We start from the raw sequence: 13,682 nt of genomic DNA, 5'->3' as shown, positions 1-13,682 counted from the left end.
AATTTCATAGGTTGGGTGATTTTAATTAAATTGTTGACAAAGTCACTTTCTCTAAATAATTGTTTATTGATCCAGGAGACTAACAACTCCTGTGATTGGGCTTCTTATGGGATGTGCAGTCAAGTGGGCCTGATGCCAGTCAGCTGCAACACTGTGTGCAGACCATGTTCCACACTTAGCAAGTAGCCCCATCACCCAGGCAGATGACCTCTTACTTTATAACCAGGGTTTTCCTCTGTCTTCCAGTTCCTGCTCACAAAGAGCAACAAATAAGACTACACCTGGGAAAACAGCATGACCCCTTTATTCTATAAAGCATGGGTGAGTAGGATCATCTTGCAGCAGGGAGAATGATGTGTTATTAACTGAGTCACTGTTTAGTGCTGAATTGGGTTCCTTAAAATATATTGAAGTCCTTCCCCCCAGTACTTGTGAATGTGACCTTATCTGCAAATAGACAACTTAACTTAAGATGATCAAGTTAAGATGAGGTGATTACGGTAGGCCCTAATCCAATCACTGGTGTCCTTACAAGAAAAGGGAAATTTGGATACAGACACCCTCAGAGAGAGTGCGTGTGAAGACTGGACTGATACTTCCTCAAGCCAAGGAACACTGAAAAAGGCCAGCAAACCACCAGCAGCTGGGGGAGAGGCCTGGACAGATCCTCCCTCACTGCCCTTAGGAACCAACCCTGCTGATACCTTGATCTCAGACTTCCAGCCTCCAGAACCGGCAGACAATACATTTCTATTTTCTAATCAACCCAGTTTATGGTGCTCTGTTTGACAGTCCTAGCAAACTAATTCTGTTGCCACATCTGAAAAGGAGGGCTTGAGCTGATGGATCTTACCAGTCCTTCCAGCTGGTCTGAGTGGAACCGTCCACGGTGCCGTACAGAATTGGGGTGCACAGGGGCTCCGAGCCCACTCCTGACTCTGAGAAATCTGACTGTGGTCCTGGGAAGGAGGAGCCACATCTCTCAGACAAGAAACCTATTCATTAAGCACCTATGATGTGTTAGGCACCAGGACACAACCATGTGGAGGAAGACACAGTCTCTGCCAAGGAGGACCCAGAGTTTCCCAGGAAGATCAGCTCTCTGCAAGTGACTGCAAGTGTGATGGGTGCTGTGGAACAGAGGCTGTCCTGGGGAAATCAGTCTGTGGACCAAGGGAGACTTTTATAAGCCAACGAGGTTTACACAGAGATGGGGAATGGAGGCAAGGATTTAGCACCCAGCAGAGTAAGGAGGGGAGGGCACAGTGTGTGTGCTGCAGGCAGGGCCGGCGCAGAGCTTGCAGAGTCTCTCCTTTAAGGGAAGGGGCTGTCTAGACAGGCAGGAGGGGGAGAATGTAGGGCTGGCAACAGAAGGAGCAAGCGTGACCTATGGGATGTGGTGACAACCAGTCACAGCTGACATGAGCCCTGCTGCCCACCTAGGCCGCCAGTGCCGACGAGGCAGTGATTACAGCTGCAGCAGCAGTGCATGTTTCAAAAGAAACCTACACTTCCAGACTCACAGCATGAGTCACTTCCAAACTTCAAAGATATATTTAAGACTTCTCTTGGGCCTGATGACTGTCTTTCTGTTTTCTACTTAAAAATGGAGTCTAACAGGCTGAAAAGAGAAATTATGAATAAGCATATATTATTTAATGTAAACCACAAAGCCGCTTTTCCTTTCCAACACTTTCTGGTTGTTAGGTTTCTGTGAGAGTGTGTTCCACGTGTTTGTTTGAAAACAGCAAAGAAAGGTTTGATTAAAAAATAAAAATAAAAAAAGGTTACATAGGCCAAGTGTGGTGGCTCACACCTGTAATTCCAGCACTTTGGGAGGCCAAGGCAGGCAGATCACGTGAGGTCAGGAGTTCGAGACAGCCTGGCCAAGATGGTGAAACCCCATCTCTACTAGAAATACAAAAATTATCTGGGCTTGGTGGCATATGCCTGTAATCCCAGCTACTCGGGAGACTGAGGCGGGAGAATCATTAGAAACCGGAAGGGGGAGGTTGCAGTGAGCCAAGATCATGCCACTGCACTCCAGCTTGGGAGACAGCGAGACTCCGTCTAAAAATAAAAATAAAAATAAAAAATGTCTTTAAAAAAATTTATGTAAAAGCAAAGATTCACAGAACACTAAATACCCATTCCGTTGGTTTCTGAAGAATGGAGACAGCATCCTGCCAGGATGAATATTGTGATGCTGTCTTTCCTTATCCCTCCCTCATGACATCCCAGGAACACAGGCTTCCTTCTGAGCAGTTGGGTTTTCCACATCTTAGGGGAGGCTGTAATATCGGGCTGCAGTGGCTGCCACACAGGGTGCAAGCGTGGAGATGTTCAAAGGAACACACAGAGTGGACAGGTCCAGATTCAAGGGGACAGGGCTTGTGATGTAACTTCCCCTCTCCCCACCCAACACCCAAGAGAGAAAGGTGGAAGAGGAACACGCAGACTCCAGTGTGGGGCGGGTGCTGTCTCCATACTCCCACTCGTCCTCCAGGTCTCAGGTGGAGACTGAGAGGGAACCTTTCCTACACCAGCCTGTCTATGTCCACCCCCCTGTCTAACTGCCCCTGTGACTGGGCTTCTTTCTGACATCATGCAGTGCATAGTCTGTGATGATGTAGTAATAGTTTACCAACTCTCTGTCCTGCTAGACTTTTGCTCCACAAGGTGGAGATAGTGTCCCTTTTGTTCACCGCAGTATTCCCCAGTCCTTAACACAGTGCCTGACAACCACTGGGCCCTCGATGAGTCTGTGGTGACAGCTTCCTATATTCATTACTTGGTGTAAAAACTTGTGGGAAAAAGTTCCGAAAGAAGATGCCTATGAAGCACATGGTGGGCAGAGACAATGAATGTTTTTTCACTTGGGTGGCAGACCCACGTTAACCAACCTCAAAGAGAATAATGTATAACATCAGAATGCCACTTTGTTCATCTTACAATGGGAGTCACAGCTGAATACTCAAGCCAATATGGCCCATGCATTCTTTCCCTGTACTTAGATCTACAAGGCAAGGCAAATTACAATCACAAGTTTATATACTGAATGAGGAACCAAAATCAAATGCAAAATGGCATCATGCTAATATAGCCATATACACTTTTATCCACAATTGACAGAGCCTTTCCCTTGAGACCCCAAGAATCCGAAACAATTCATTAAGAAGGCCTCTCAGTAAGAGTGGGCAGACAAGTGGGCTGGCCTTTGTGTGTTGTGTGCTTTCCTAGGCCCTCCATGACTGCTCCCCACTTCTGACTGACATAATCTTCCTATAATTACTTAATCATCCAACCAGGACTTGCTCTTCTAGGAACATAACTTTAGGCATTTTTCCTCTGCTCTTTTTTGCATTATTAATAAGAATAGCTAATATTTATTGAGTGTTTAGTACGTGCCAGGCATGGAGCAAAGCTCTTTACATGCATTTTTTAAAATCCTCACAGCAAGCCCAGAACATAGGGATTTTTATTATTCTCATTTTAACGATGAGGAAACTGAGGCTTAGCAATGTTGAATAACTTACTGTTGGTTGGTCATACAAACACACAAGTGATGGAACCACTTATAATGCCAATGATTTCCAAATTCATGAGAGAACTGGAGGCTTCTCCAGATTTTGTCCCCTGTGGTGACTATGTGGAGGAAACTGGAGAGATCCTCAGATTGTTCTCATTTGTCACCAGAGCACTTCATTTTCACCTTACAATGTGCCTGGCACATACTGTGGAACTTGAAAGCATTTGTCTCACACCATTCATGTTCACACCCAACTTCCTTAGGATAAAAGAGCACAAGCGTCTTAATGTCCTTGCCCAGAGTAAGTTGGTGTCAGCCAAAGATGTACTTATGTCAGCATTCTCTCTCCCAAGTCCCACACTTATCACACTAAAGGTACAGAAACTTCCTACCCCATTTTTCAAGGGGGAAGATAAAATATCTTCAACAACATATCTCAAAATACCTCAAGAACAAAATAACTCAAGAACACCACCACCAGTTCTGGCCAATTGATCCAATTCAATTCAACAAACATTATTTTGAGCAGTGTAGCAGGGATTGCTAGCTGTCTCAAAATGCATTCTTCCTGTCTTTTTAATAAAAGGATTCTGACTTTTTTCCCGAATCCATGCATATTTCCCAGTCTCTTTTGCAGCCACCTGTCACCATGTCACTGTTCCAACCACTGAGCTGGAAACAGCAGTGTTATGTGATACCTTCAGTAAGACTCATTAATAGAGATGGGTCGCCTTTATTGCCCCTTTTCCTCCTCCCTCTCCTAGAATGTGGTTGAATAGCTGTAGCTCTAGCTGCCTTCATGGACCATGAGGTGACCATGGGAGTGGTAGCAAATCACAGCAGAATGAAAAGACAGAAGGAGTGTAGTTTTAGCACTGTAGGTCCACCATACCAGCCCTGGACTATATATTTACTTTTTTTAATGAGAAAGAAGTGTATGTGTCTGTTTTTCATGTTGCTTTTATTTGAAGCCAAAATTATCGGAGAGAAGCTCCTACTATGTGCCAAGCATTAGGTTAGAGACAAATCTCCTTCTACCTTCCCTAGCCACAATGCACACATAAACAAGAAAATAAATCATTTGGATGTATAGGCAAAGCCTGATCTAATGAAGTAATCACAGATCACACCAATCACAAGCATTTCTTCCACAGATTTTACAGAAATGCTTCAGAGGACACCAAAATTCTGTTACATGGTCTCAAATCTATGCCTTTACGAGAGATTTTTCTACCACAAAAAAGATGGGTGATTTTTTTTCCCTGAACCTACAAAGTGAGGTCCAGCTTCCCATTGCTTATTGCTTTTAAAGTTCATTACACTGAAAAAATAATGACCTCAAAACCAGTAGGAGTATTTTTTCCTTCTCCATCCCACCTGCTAAAAAGTAAAGTTCTAGAAGCCTGCATACCTATATTTTTACTTTACTTTTCCTCAGGAAGTCTCATAATAATAAGTGAAATTCCTGCGACTTTGATAAGCTTTGAATTATGCTGTAAAAATAAAGTCTTTTGTAGTTTCCTGAAAGGTGTTAGGCTCTGAGACTGTAAAAAAGATGCCTAGATACTGATGCCCAGGTTAAATTGGCCCATTTACCAGAATATAATGAAAGCCCTTAGCTGATGAATAACGCGCACATTCCGCAACTGAGAGACTGACAAACATGTCAAGTTGGCATTTGGACGAAAAGAGACAAAGTAATTGCCTATGTTGAAGAGTTTTTCTTTTAAAAGTTTTCTTTGGGCAAGCAAAAGTCAAATTGCCCTTTGAACTACAGGGACTTGAGTATTGAAATCAGCTATAGGAACATCAGGGAACACCCAGGGCTCAGGATGAGCCCAGAACTGCAGCCAGGACTTGCAAGTGAATTGGTTGGCTCTGCTTTCCAGGCCTCACACCAGGCTCTCTGCCACCAGGGAGGTTCAGAGTTTGAGGCTCACCTCACCGCCTGCCTCAGCTGGCTCCACACACCGCACTTTGGGCCTGGGTATCATCTAACCTTTTAGTGATTTCTAACTTAGCTCACTTTAAAGTAGTTTTGTCTCTGGGTTACTAGTTGTTGGTTTGAGCCCTTTGTGAATAATCTGTTAAGTATTAAATATCTTTTACCTTTCTTTCACTTCCAAATGACTGGGGTGGAGGCTCAGGGTCTGGTGGTAGCAGTGGCGCTGAGCTCAGCTGGGAGCCACCGTCTATAGCTCTCCTTGGCCAGCCTCAGGTTACAAAACCACAGCTAATGCTGGAGAAAAAGAACTAATCCACTAAGACAATCCTCAGAGAAGCAGCTGGAAGGAGAGAGCCACCAGGTAGAGATTCTAAAATCCGATGGCTTTGACCTGCCTGGCCCATTCCTCTAGCCACTGCTCCCCTGGAGGAGAAGGAAATGGGAGGGGCGGGGCTTTACCCTGCAAGGTCCTTCACTCTTCTCAGAGGACACAGCCCCAAATATGCAAGCTGCCCTTTGAGTGATTTGGAAGGAGTCAACACAGAAGGTTTATCATTAAACTGTAACCCTCACCTACCTCTAGAATAGCTTGGGGTCAGTTCACTGCCTTCTGAAGCAGGCTTTTGAGTCTTCCCATCTCCCTCTCTTATCAGGATGACACTGATTGAGTTTGGGGTGGAGAGTTGAAGATTATTCTTAGGAAAAAGGAAGATGTTAAGGGTTGAAGAGTGCCCCAACCGCCAGCTTCACCGCCACTTCCCCCAGCTCCACTCCAGATTCATATGTTGAAGTCCAACCCTCAGCTCCTCAGAATGTGACCGTATTTGGAAAATAGAGTCATTGCAGATGTGATTGGCTAAGACGGAGTCATCCTGGAGTGGGATGGGCCCTGAATCCAACTGGGCTGTGTCCTTATGAAAGAGGAAATTTGGACACAGACACAGGGAGGACACCATTGTGAAGATGAAGGCAGAGACAGGAGTGATGCTCCCCCAAACAAGGAATGTCAAAGATGGCCAGCAAACCTGCAGAGCTGGGGAGAGGACTGGACAGAGTCTCCCCCAGAGCCTCAGGAGGGGCCAACCCTGCCGACACCTTGATCTCAGCCATCCAGCCTCCAGACTGTGAGATGATCATTGTCTGTTGTTCAAGCCGCACAGTCTGTGGCGCTTTGTTTCAGCATCCCTAAAAGTCGAATGTAGGAAGTAAGTCTGATGAGAGACCAGGCCAGTCAGAACCCAGATCCCTCCAAGCCCCGCTCTCCACCCCTAGAGAGTAACAGTGAGGGTCCTGTTTCTCACATGCCTAACCACATGTGGGCTATTGATGAACTTTGTGGATTTTTCTCTCATCATGCCCCTCTATGGCGGAGTGAGGCAATCCTGCTGTCTGGGTGGATCTCTAAGAGCGAATGGACCAATATAAAGGGCTTTGGGCCAGTTGAGGTTTTTGGTTTTTGCAACCTCCACCTCCCGGGTTCAAGCGATTCTCCTGCCTTCGCTTCCTGAGTACCTGGGATTACAGGCACACACCACCACACCAGGCTAATTTTTGTATTTTCAGTAGAGGTGGGATTTCACCCTGTTGGCCAGGCTGGTCTCAAACTCCTGACATCAGCTGATCTGCCCACCTTGGCCTCCCAAAGTGCTGGGATTACAGGCATGAGCCACCACGCCCAGCCCCAGCTAAGGTTTTGCTGCTTGCTGCTCAGCTCCATGGCTGGCCCATCTGGTTTCCTGGGCCTTACACACTGAGCAGATCACAGGTAGCACACTTCTCTCTAGGACATCCCTAAAAGCAAATGCCCCACAGAAATTCTCTGTCTCTGCCGCCCGTAAATCCCATCCAACTGACACACTCCTGTCTGTTCACACCTTCTCTCTGAGAAGCTGGGGTTCCCCTACATTCCTGCAGATGTGTACCCACAGGTTATTGAAATCAACAATCTTGCCAACTCTGCTGGATTCTCACTGAGCTCTTTCAATCTTCAGAGACTGGAGTAGAAAATCCACATCTCCCACCACAAGGAATCGATCAGATGAGCCGGGCCTCTGAGTCCAATAAAATTGGCTTGCTCAAAATGTATTGGTAACTAAAGAAAAACAGAATTCTAAGGTTTAGAGTGGAAATAGCTGTAGTTTTTCTCTAACCCCAAAGCACAGCCTCTCTGCTTATTCAGTGTGTGTCACAGAGTCCACCGCTTCTATGAGCCTGTTTTTGTCATCTGTGAAACGGGAGTGAAAAAATCACCGAGACATCATGAAGGTGCCATGAGACAGTGGCAACAGCAAACACTTACTGAACACCTTTTATTGTCACAACAATCCTCTGAGCTCAGTACTTCCACTCTCTGTGTTTTATCCAGAGGAAACTTCGTTGTACAGAGCTTGGTCACTCGCCCACATTTGCACTATGAAGTGCTGGATCTAGGTTTCCAGCCCAAGCCCCGGCTCCAGAGTCCTCACCCCACCCCTCTGCATGAAATGAGCTCAGTAGCTGCACCTGGTAGGCACCCATAATTGGTGACATTCATTTTAGTGGCATCCTCAGACCCTGCAATGACCAAAGAGGGAAAGCCTTCTAGTAAAAAAAGCTTACATTAAGAAAGCCCTCCAGAGGCTGAAGACCACCACTGCAATGGCATCTGTCTACTGTGCTGACCAGTCCGGACAATCCTGGGATCATGAATACCAGGACAGAGATGGAAGCTGCCAAGTCCCACCCAGAGGAGATATGGGTTGGGCAAGAGCTCTGCAGTGGTCTCACACACCAGCATAACTTGAAATAGCTCCTGGGATGAGTTTACTCACATTTCTAATGAAATAGCCAACATTTCTGCTGATGCATATTAGTCCTTTGTTGCTATGTCCATTTATTAGACAAATTTATTGAGCTTTAGGGCCAAGGTGTGAAGATTTTGATTGTCAAAAACAAATAGTAGGCTGGGCATGGTGGCTCACGCCTGTAATCCCAACACTTTGGGAGGCAGAGGCAGGAGAATCACTTGAGCCCAGCAGTTTGAGACCAGCCTAGGCTACATAGTAAGATCTCACCTCTACAAAAAATAGAAAATGAAAAACAAATTATTCAGGCACAGTGGGTTGCACCTGTAATCCCAGCTACGCAGGAAGCTGAAGCAGGAGGATCACTTGAGAAGAGGATTTCAAGGCTGCAGTGAGCTATGATCACACCACTGCATTCCAGCCTGGGAGGAACAAGACCCCATCGCAAAAAAACAAACAAATAAAAAAACCACACACACACACACACAAATAGTAATAATAGCTGACACTTGTAAGCCATTCAAAATGTGCTGACCTCTTAAAAATCAAGCATCTCTACAAGGGAGCTATTTTATCTACGTCACATATATGGACATGGGCACCCAGGGAGGTAACTGAGCCAAGAAGATGAGACGGTCCCTGAGTCGCTGCCCTCCACTCACTGCCAGGCTTTCCTTCTGCGAGTGGCTCTCTTTGAGGAGCCCATAACAGAGTGAGTGTGTCTCTGAGGAATTTCCTGTGTGGTCAAGGGAACAAGAAGCCCCAGGACCCCCTCCGTCTCAGCCTGTTCCCAATCTCAGATCTCCTTAGGAAGCCACCAGCAGCCAGAGTGGAGTCTGAGGTCAGGAAGCCAACCCCAAGGGCTGACTCTTCTGCTCTGGGGTGTGGGGGAACACAAATTATGTTTTCCTCTCTCTCTGAAGAGCTGATTTAGGCTTAAGGGACAGGTAATAGGATGTAAACTTAACAGTAGGAGTCTACAGTCATTACTGGGACATCTTTGAGTGTTGCAGGACTTGGGCCTACCAGGGGCCTCAGTAAAGGGTGACTCCATATGGCCTGCCTGGTTGACCAGTAACTGCATTACCCATTCAGGGCAAAGTCTGTAGAAATAGAAGGCATTTATCTGTCTCCGTGGTCTTTGCACAGAACTCCCTGGGGAATTTCAAAGACCTTTGGAAAACTGCTTTGCTCTTCCATGTGAAAGAAGATGCCATCTGTCTAGCACCTGCTAGAAAATGTTTTTTGATCAATTAATGTGAAATCTTATGTGATAATTATAAACTTATAGTAATACTTCACCAACCCTAATATTACTTAAAATATTTCTTTTTTTTTTTTTTTTTTGAGACGGAGTTTTGCTCTTGTCACCCAGGCTTGAGTGCCATGGCGCCATGTTGGCTTACTGCAACCTCTGCCTCCCAGGTTCAATCAATTCTCCTGCCTCAGCCTCCCGAGTAGCTGGGATTACACCCGGCTAATTTTTGTATTTTTAGTAGTGACAGAGTTTCACCATGTTGGCCAGGCTGGTCTCGAACTCCTGACCTCAGGTGATCCACCCACCTCAGCTTCCCAAAGTGCTGGGATTACAGGTGTAAGCCACCACATCCAGCCTACTTAAAATATTTCTTTTAACTTATTCTACAGACTGGTTTATATACCAAATGTTATTACAGCCTTGGGCATACATTCCCTGAAATGTCAAGTAGCTTCAGATGTGAGTCATGCAATTTAATAAAAGCAATCATTGATTAGTCTTTACTTTTTTAATGAAAAGTTTTACTCCCATATTCATATTTACTAGTTTCACATGTGAACATAGCTATGACATGAAATTTTAAATTCCGAGTTTTTATCCTTTGAGTAATAGCAAAGCTGCTGAGTTTTTAAAGGTTGATTCACTTTAAATTACTTTATTTTAACTGTCAGGATCTCATCTTTCTCTAGACAAGTTTGGGGACAATCCATTCATTTGACAGTCAATTTCATACACCTTCTGTAGCTACGGTACTTTGTTGTGATAAGTGACATTTATTTTAATATCCCTGAAATACTATAAAAATTTGAAATACCTTCTCAAGGAAAAACAAAATTATTTTCATTTCTGTTTTACTATATTTCCATTGAGTATTGTTATTGCATGCATGATAACACAGTATTAATTCATATATTATCAGGATATATAATTAATTGAAATACAATGTTCACCAATCATGTATAGAAAGCAGTCTACTCATAGAATGTTTGAGCAATAATACTTGTTATTAGCCTTTTTTCTGTTAGATAATTATTCCAATTCTTCTTTAAGGGAGTCAACCTAGAATATAAGAATCCAATGGCAAAAGTCTGCACACTCTGCCAGTTAATCATCTGAAAAGCCACAACTCACTTTTTTATAAGCTGACCATCTGTGATGTTCACTATGACTTGGCCAGTTAAGTCACGCCTGCCAAACTTCTCTAGTATTTCCTTGTACTAAAGGAATCCTTCAACCATGGTAATGCCCAGGTCTTGATTGTGTTTACAAGTTTCTAAGGGTGCCGTTTTTGCTCTGTTATGTTGCTATTAAATGGTTCTAAGATACTAAATAAAGTAAATACAAACAGAAACTAAACACCTATTGCTGTGGGGTCGATGACAAGTAATTTAAACAATCACTTTGTTTACTTGGAATCTGAGTTTAACCTTTAAAACACATAAACTCTGGCCAAAAAGAAGAAGGAAAATGATTTCATGGTATATTCTTGTGAAAGTATTATGCCATTAATTTTGAATTTACCAATGAAGTAAGGAGATTTACTAGGGATTTAGTTAAGAAGCTCTAGTAGTAGAAGCTTTTGATGGATTTGCTTTTTCAGTGTATAGGGTCAACCTGACAGATTCCCTTCTGAGGAACCAGATCTCCCAAGGTGGCTCATCCAGTGACCCCTCCCCAACATATCCCACCACCCGTTTACATGGTGTGGACTTTCCCCATTGGCTGTGGTCTCCCTAGCATCCAGATCCTGTGTCACACCCCCTGAGGCTGCAAAGTGGCACCTGTCTCCAATGCCGAGGGAAGCGAGAGAGCAAGCCCCCTGCCTGCACCCCCAACATGGAGGCTCCAGTCCAGGCCCCACCTAAAGCCATTGAATGCTATTGACATAGAGATGGCCCTAAATATGCTGCAGGCCATGTGGGTCTCCTGCTTGGATAACATTGGCCTGTCAGATCTAGAGCAAATAAGATCTGTTTCCACATTGAGTGATCAAGATGTGCTAAGCACTGACTGTGGTGGCCTTACACAGCCACAGCGTTATTCCCAACCTGCAGACATAAAAACAGAAATTTAGGTGAGAGAGGCTGCACAGGGTGCACCTGTGCAACAGGTGTTCTGAACCACTGTGCCACACTGCCTCCCTCGCAGAAACCTTAGGGACCTGTGACCTGCTTCTCACTTATAAACCAGTGACGTTGTGTTGGAGAGTGTGGAAGAGTGGACGCAGCCCTGAGCGAGTTACCGGGGGCTTCTCACCTGCCCCATGGGCACTAAGACCTAGGGCCTGCCTCCACATCCACATCCACACATGAGGAAGGAGGACCGGCGGGCCCTGATGCTCCTTCCAGCCCCAGCTTTCTAGCAGCGGGTGTGTGAATCCCTGCACAGCAGTCAGAGCAGCTCGAACCTTAACTGAAATGAAAACAAACTTCCACTTGACCTGCTGAGAAAAAAGCGATAGCTGACATTCAGAATGTGTTCACTTAGAATATCTCACCCAACTTCCCCATCCCCAAAAATCCTGGGGGGTGGAGGTCCCGACCCTCACGTCAAGGGGAACTCCAAGGCACTTGGCTGCAGTCACACCCCCCAGGAGGAGCTGGGTTCAAACACAGACCCATCCCCTCCCTCCACAGTCCAAGCTCTTGCCATGATGCCCTGAAGCTTCTCCTCTCGAGCTACGTTCTGCCGGCTGCAAATATGTTTGTGGCTTAATAGTTACTAATTCAACAAGAAAAATTGTAGTCTCAACAATACGAAAAATTAATATCATCCAAGTTAGAAACTACAGAGTCATATTAAACTTCTCCTTCTCCCAGCTGGGGACTGAGTCCCTAAATATGTCCCCACTCCATCTCATCTTCTCCATACTGTTTTTACTTTCTTTGCTGTGTCCCTTCTCAGTCTCTCATAGTCATTGTTTATCAGACTGTCTCCATAGCTTCCTAACGGGTCTTTGTGCCTCCAGCCAGTCCTGCCCTAACGTAACCCACTCTCCTCTGGAAAACCTAAGACGGATCATGTTATTCTTCTGTTTATCACCCTCCAGGGGCTTCCCCAGGCCTTAAAGATCAAATCACAAGTCCTATACATGGCCCACATGTACAGGCCATGAGGACATTTGTCCAAACTCCTTCTCAAAGCTACAATACCTTACAAATATCTGCAAAAATGCCCCACAGGAAAAATGGTTCACTCACCTTCCCCACAGCAACCAAGACACAGAGTTATCTAGTGCAGGCCTTCCCTGCTTGCTTTACCATCTGGGGCATATTTTCCATACCATTAAGCAATTTTCCACATTTGAATGAAAGTTAAAGATCTCCTCCCTTTTAAAAAGCCTAATTATAAAAACTTAAATTTTCGTTATCATTCCGTATAAAAAAGGCAAGGAGAAAAGGAAACACATATATTTTACCTGTAATTTCCTAAACGTTTGTAGAAACTCTTCAGTTGCTTCCAGAATATCTTAATGAAGAGAGCTGGAGTTTGCAAGAGTCGGAGTGAAGAGGCTGATGTCTAGTGAGCCTGTTGCTCAGATGCTGCTTACGAGTGAACCCTCCTCTATTTGTTCTGGACCAAGGGAATGGCAATGTTTGTCATGTCACCTGGATTATTAGTAGCGACTGCAAACACTTCACAGAACTCCCAAACCACACACTGGCAAAGAACAGAACTAGCCTGGGGTCATGAGTGTTGCTATGCCTCTCATTCTGTGAAGACCTGCACACAAGTTAAATAGCAAACAAAATAACTTACTTTGTTCTTGTTCTTATCATTCGATTTTTTGTGGCATATCATGCGGCACGGAAACCTAGGAGCTTTTTACCTTATTTTGAAGTTCACCAGTTTCAGTATTTGTCTGGAGAAGTATGTGTTTGTTTAGTTCGACACCATAAAGTAGAGGTCACATCCCCGTAACAAGCAGATTGGTTCAATTCAACAAACGTTTGCTCAGTGCCTGCTCTCTTTAGAATATGAACCTGAAGCAAAGAAACAAAACAAAAAATGACTTCCAAGAATTCACAAGCCAGTTATCTTTTGTACAGTGACAACCATCAGTAAGCATATATTCTCTCTACTTTTTATTCATTCTTTCAACAACCGCATAAACACTTCTTTAGGCCAAGCGCAACCCGGCACAGTGCAGTGTAGGCAGCCCAGGGA

The 13,682-nt window shown here is 44.7% G+C and overlaps 1 protein-coding gene across 1 annotated transcript in view; it reads right to left on the bottom strand.

Annotated features, from left to right (window-relative positions):
- Positions 1 to 13,085, bottom strand: part of RP1 (RP1 axonemal microtubule associated) — a 323,400-nt gene extending 310,315 nt beyond the window's left edge. Inside the window, exon 1 of the mRNA XM_023184239.3 lies at positions 12,934 to 13,085. The gene's annotated coding sequence lies outside the window, so the exon portion shown is untranslated. The remainder of the gene's footprint in view (positions 1 to 12,933) is intronic.
- Positions 13,086 to 13,682: the final 597 nt, after the last annotated feature.

Source organism: Piliocolobus tephrosceles, chromosome 7, assembly GCF_002776525.5.
Source record: "Piliocolobus tephrosceles isolate RC106 chromosome 7, ASM277652v3, whole genome shotgun sequence".
Taxonomy (NCBI): Eukaryota; Metazoa; Chordata; class Mammalia; order Primates; family Cercopithecidae; genus Piliocolobus; species Piliocolobus tephrosceles.
The sequence above is the reverse complement of the archived record's forward strand: the minus strand, read 5'-3'. Positions and strand labels throughout refer to the sequence as shown.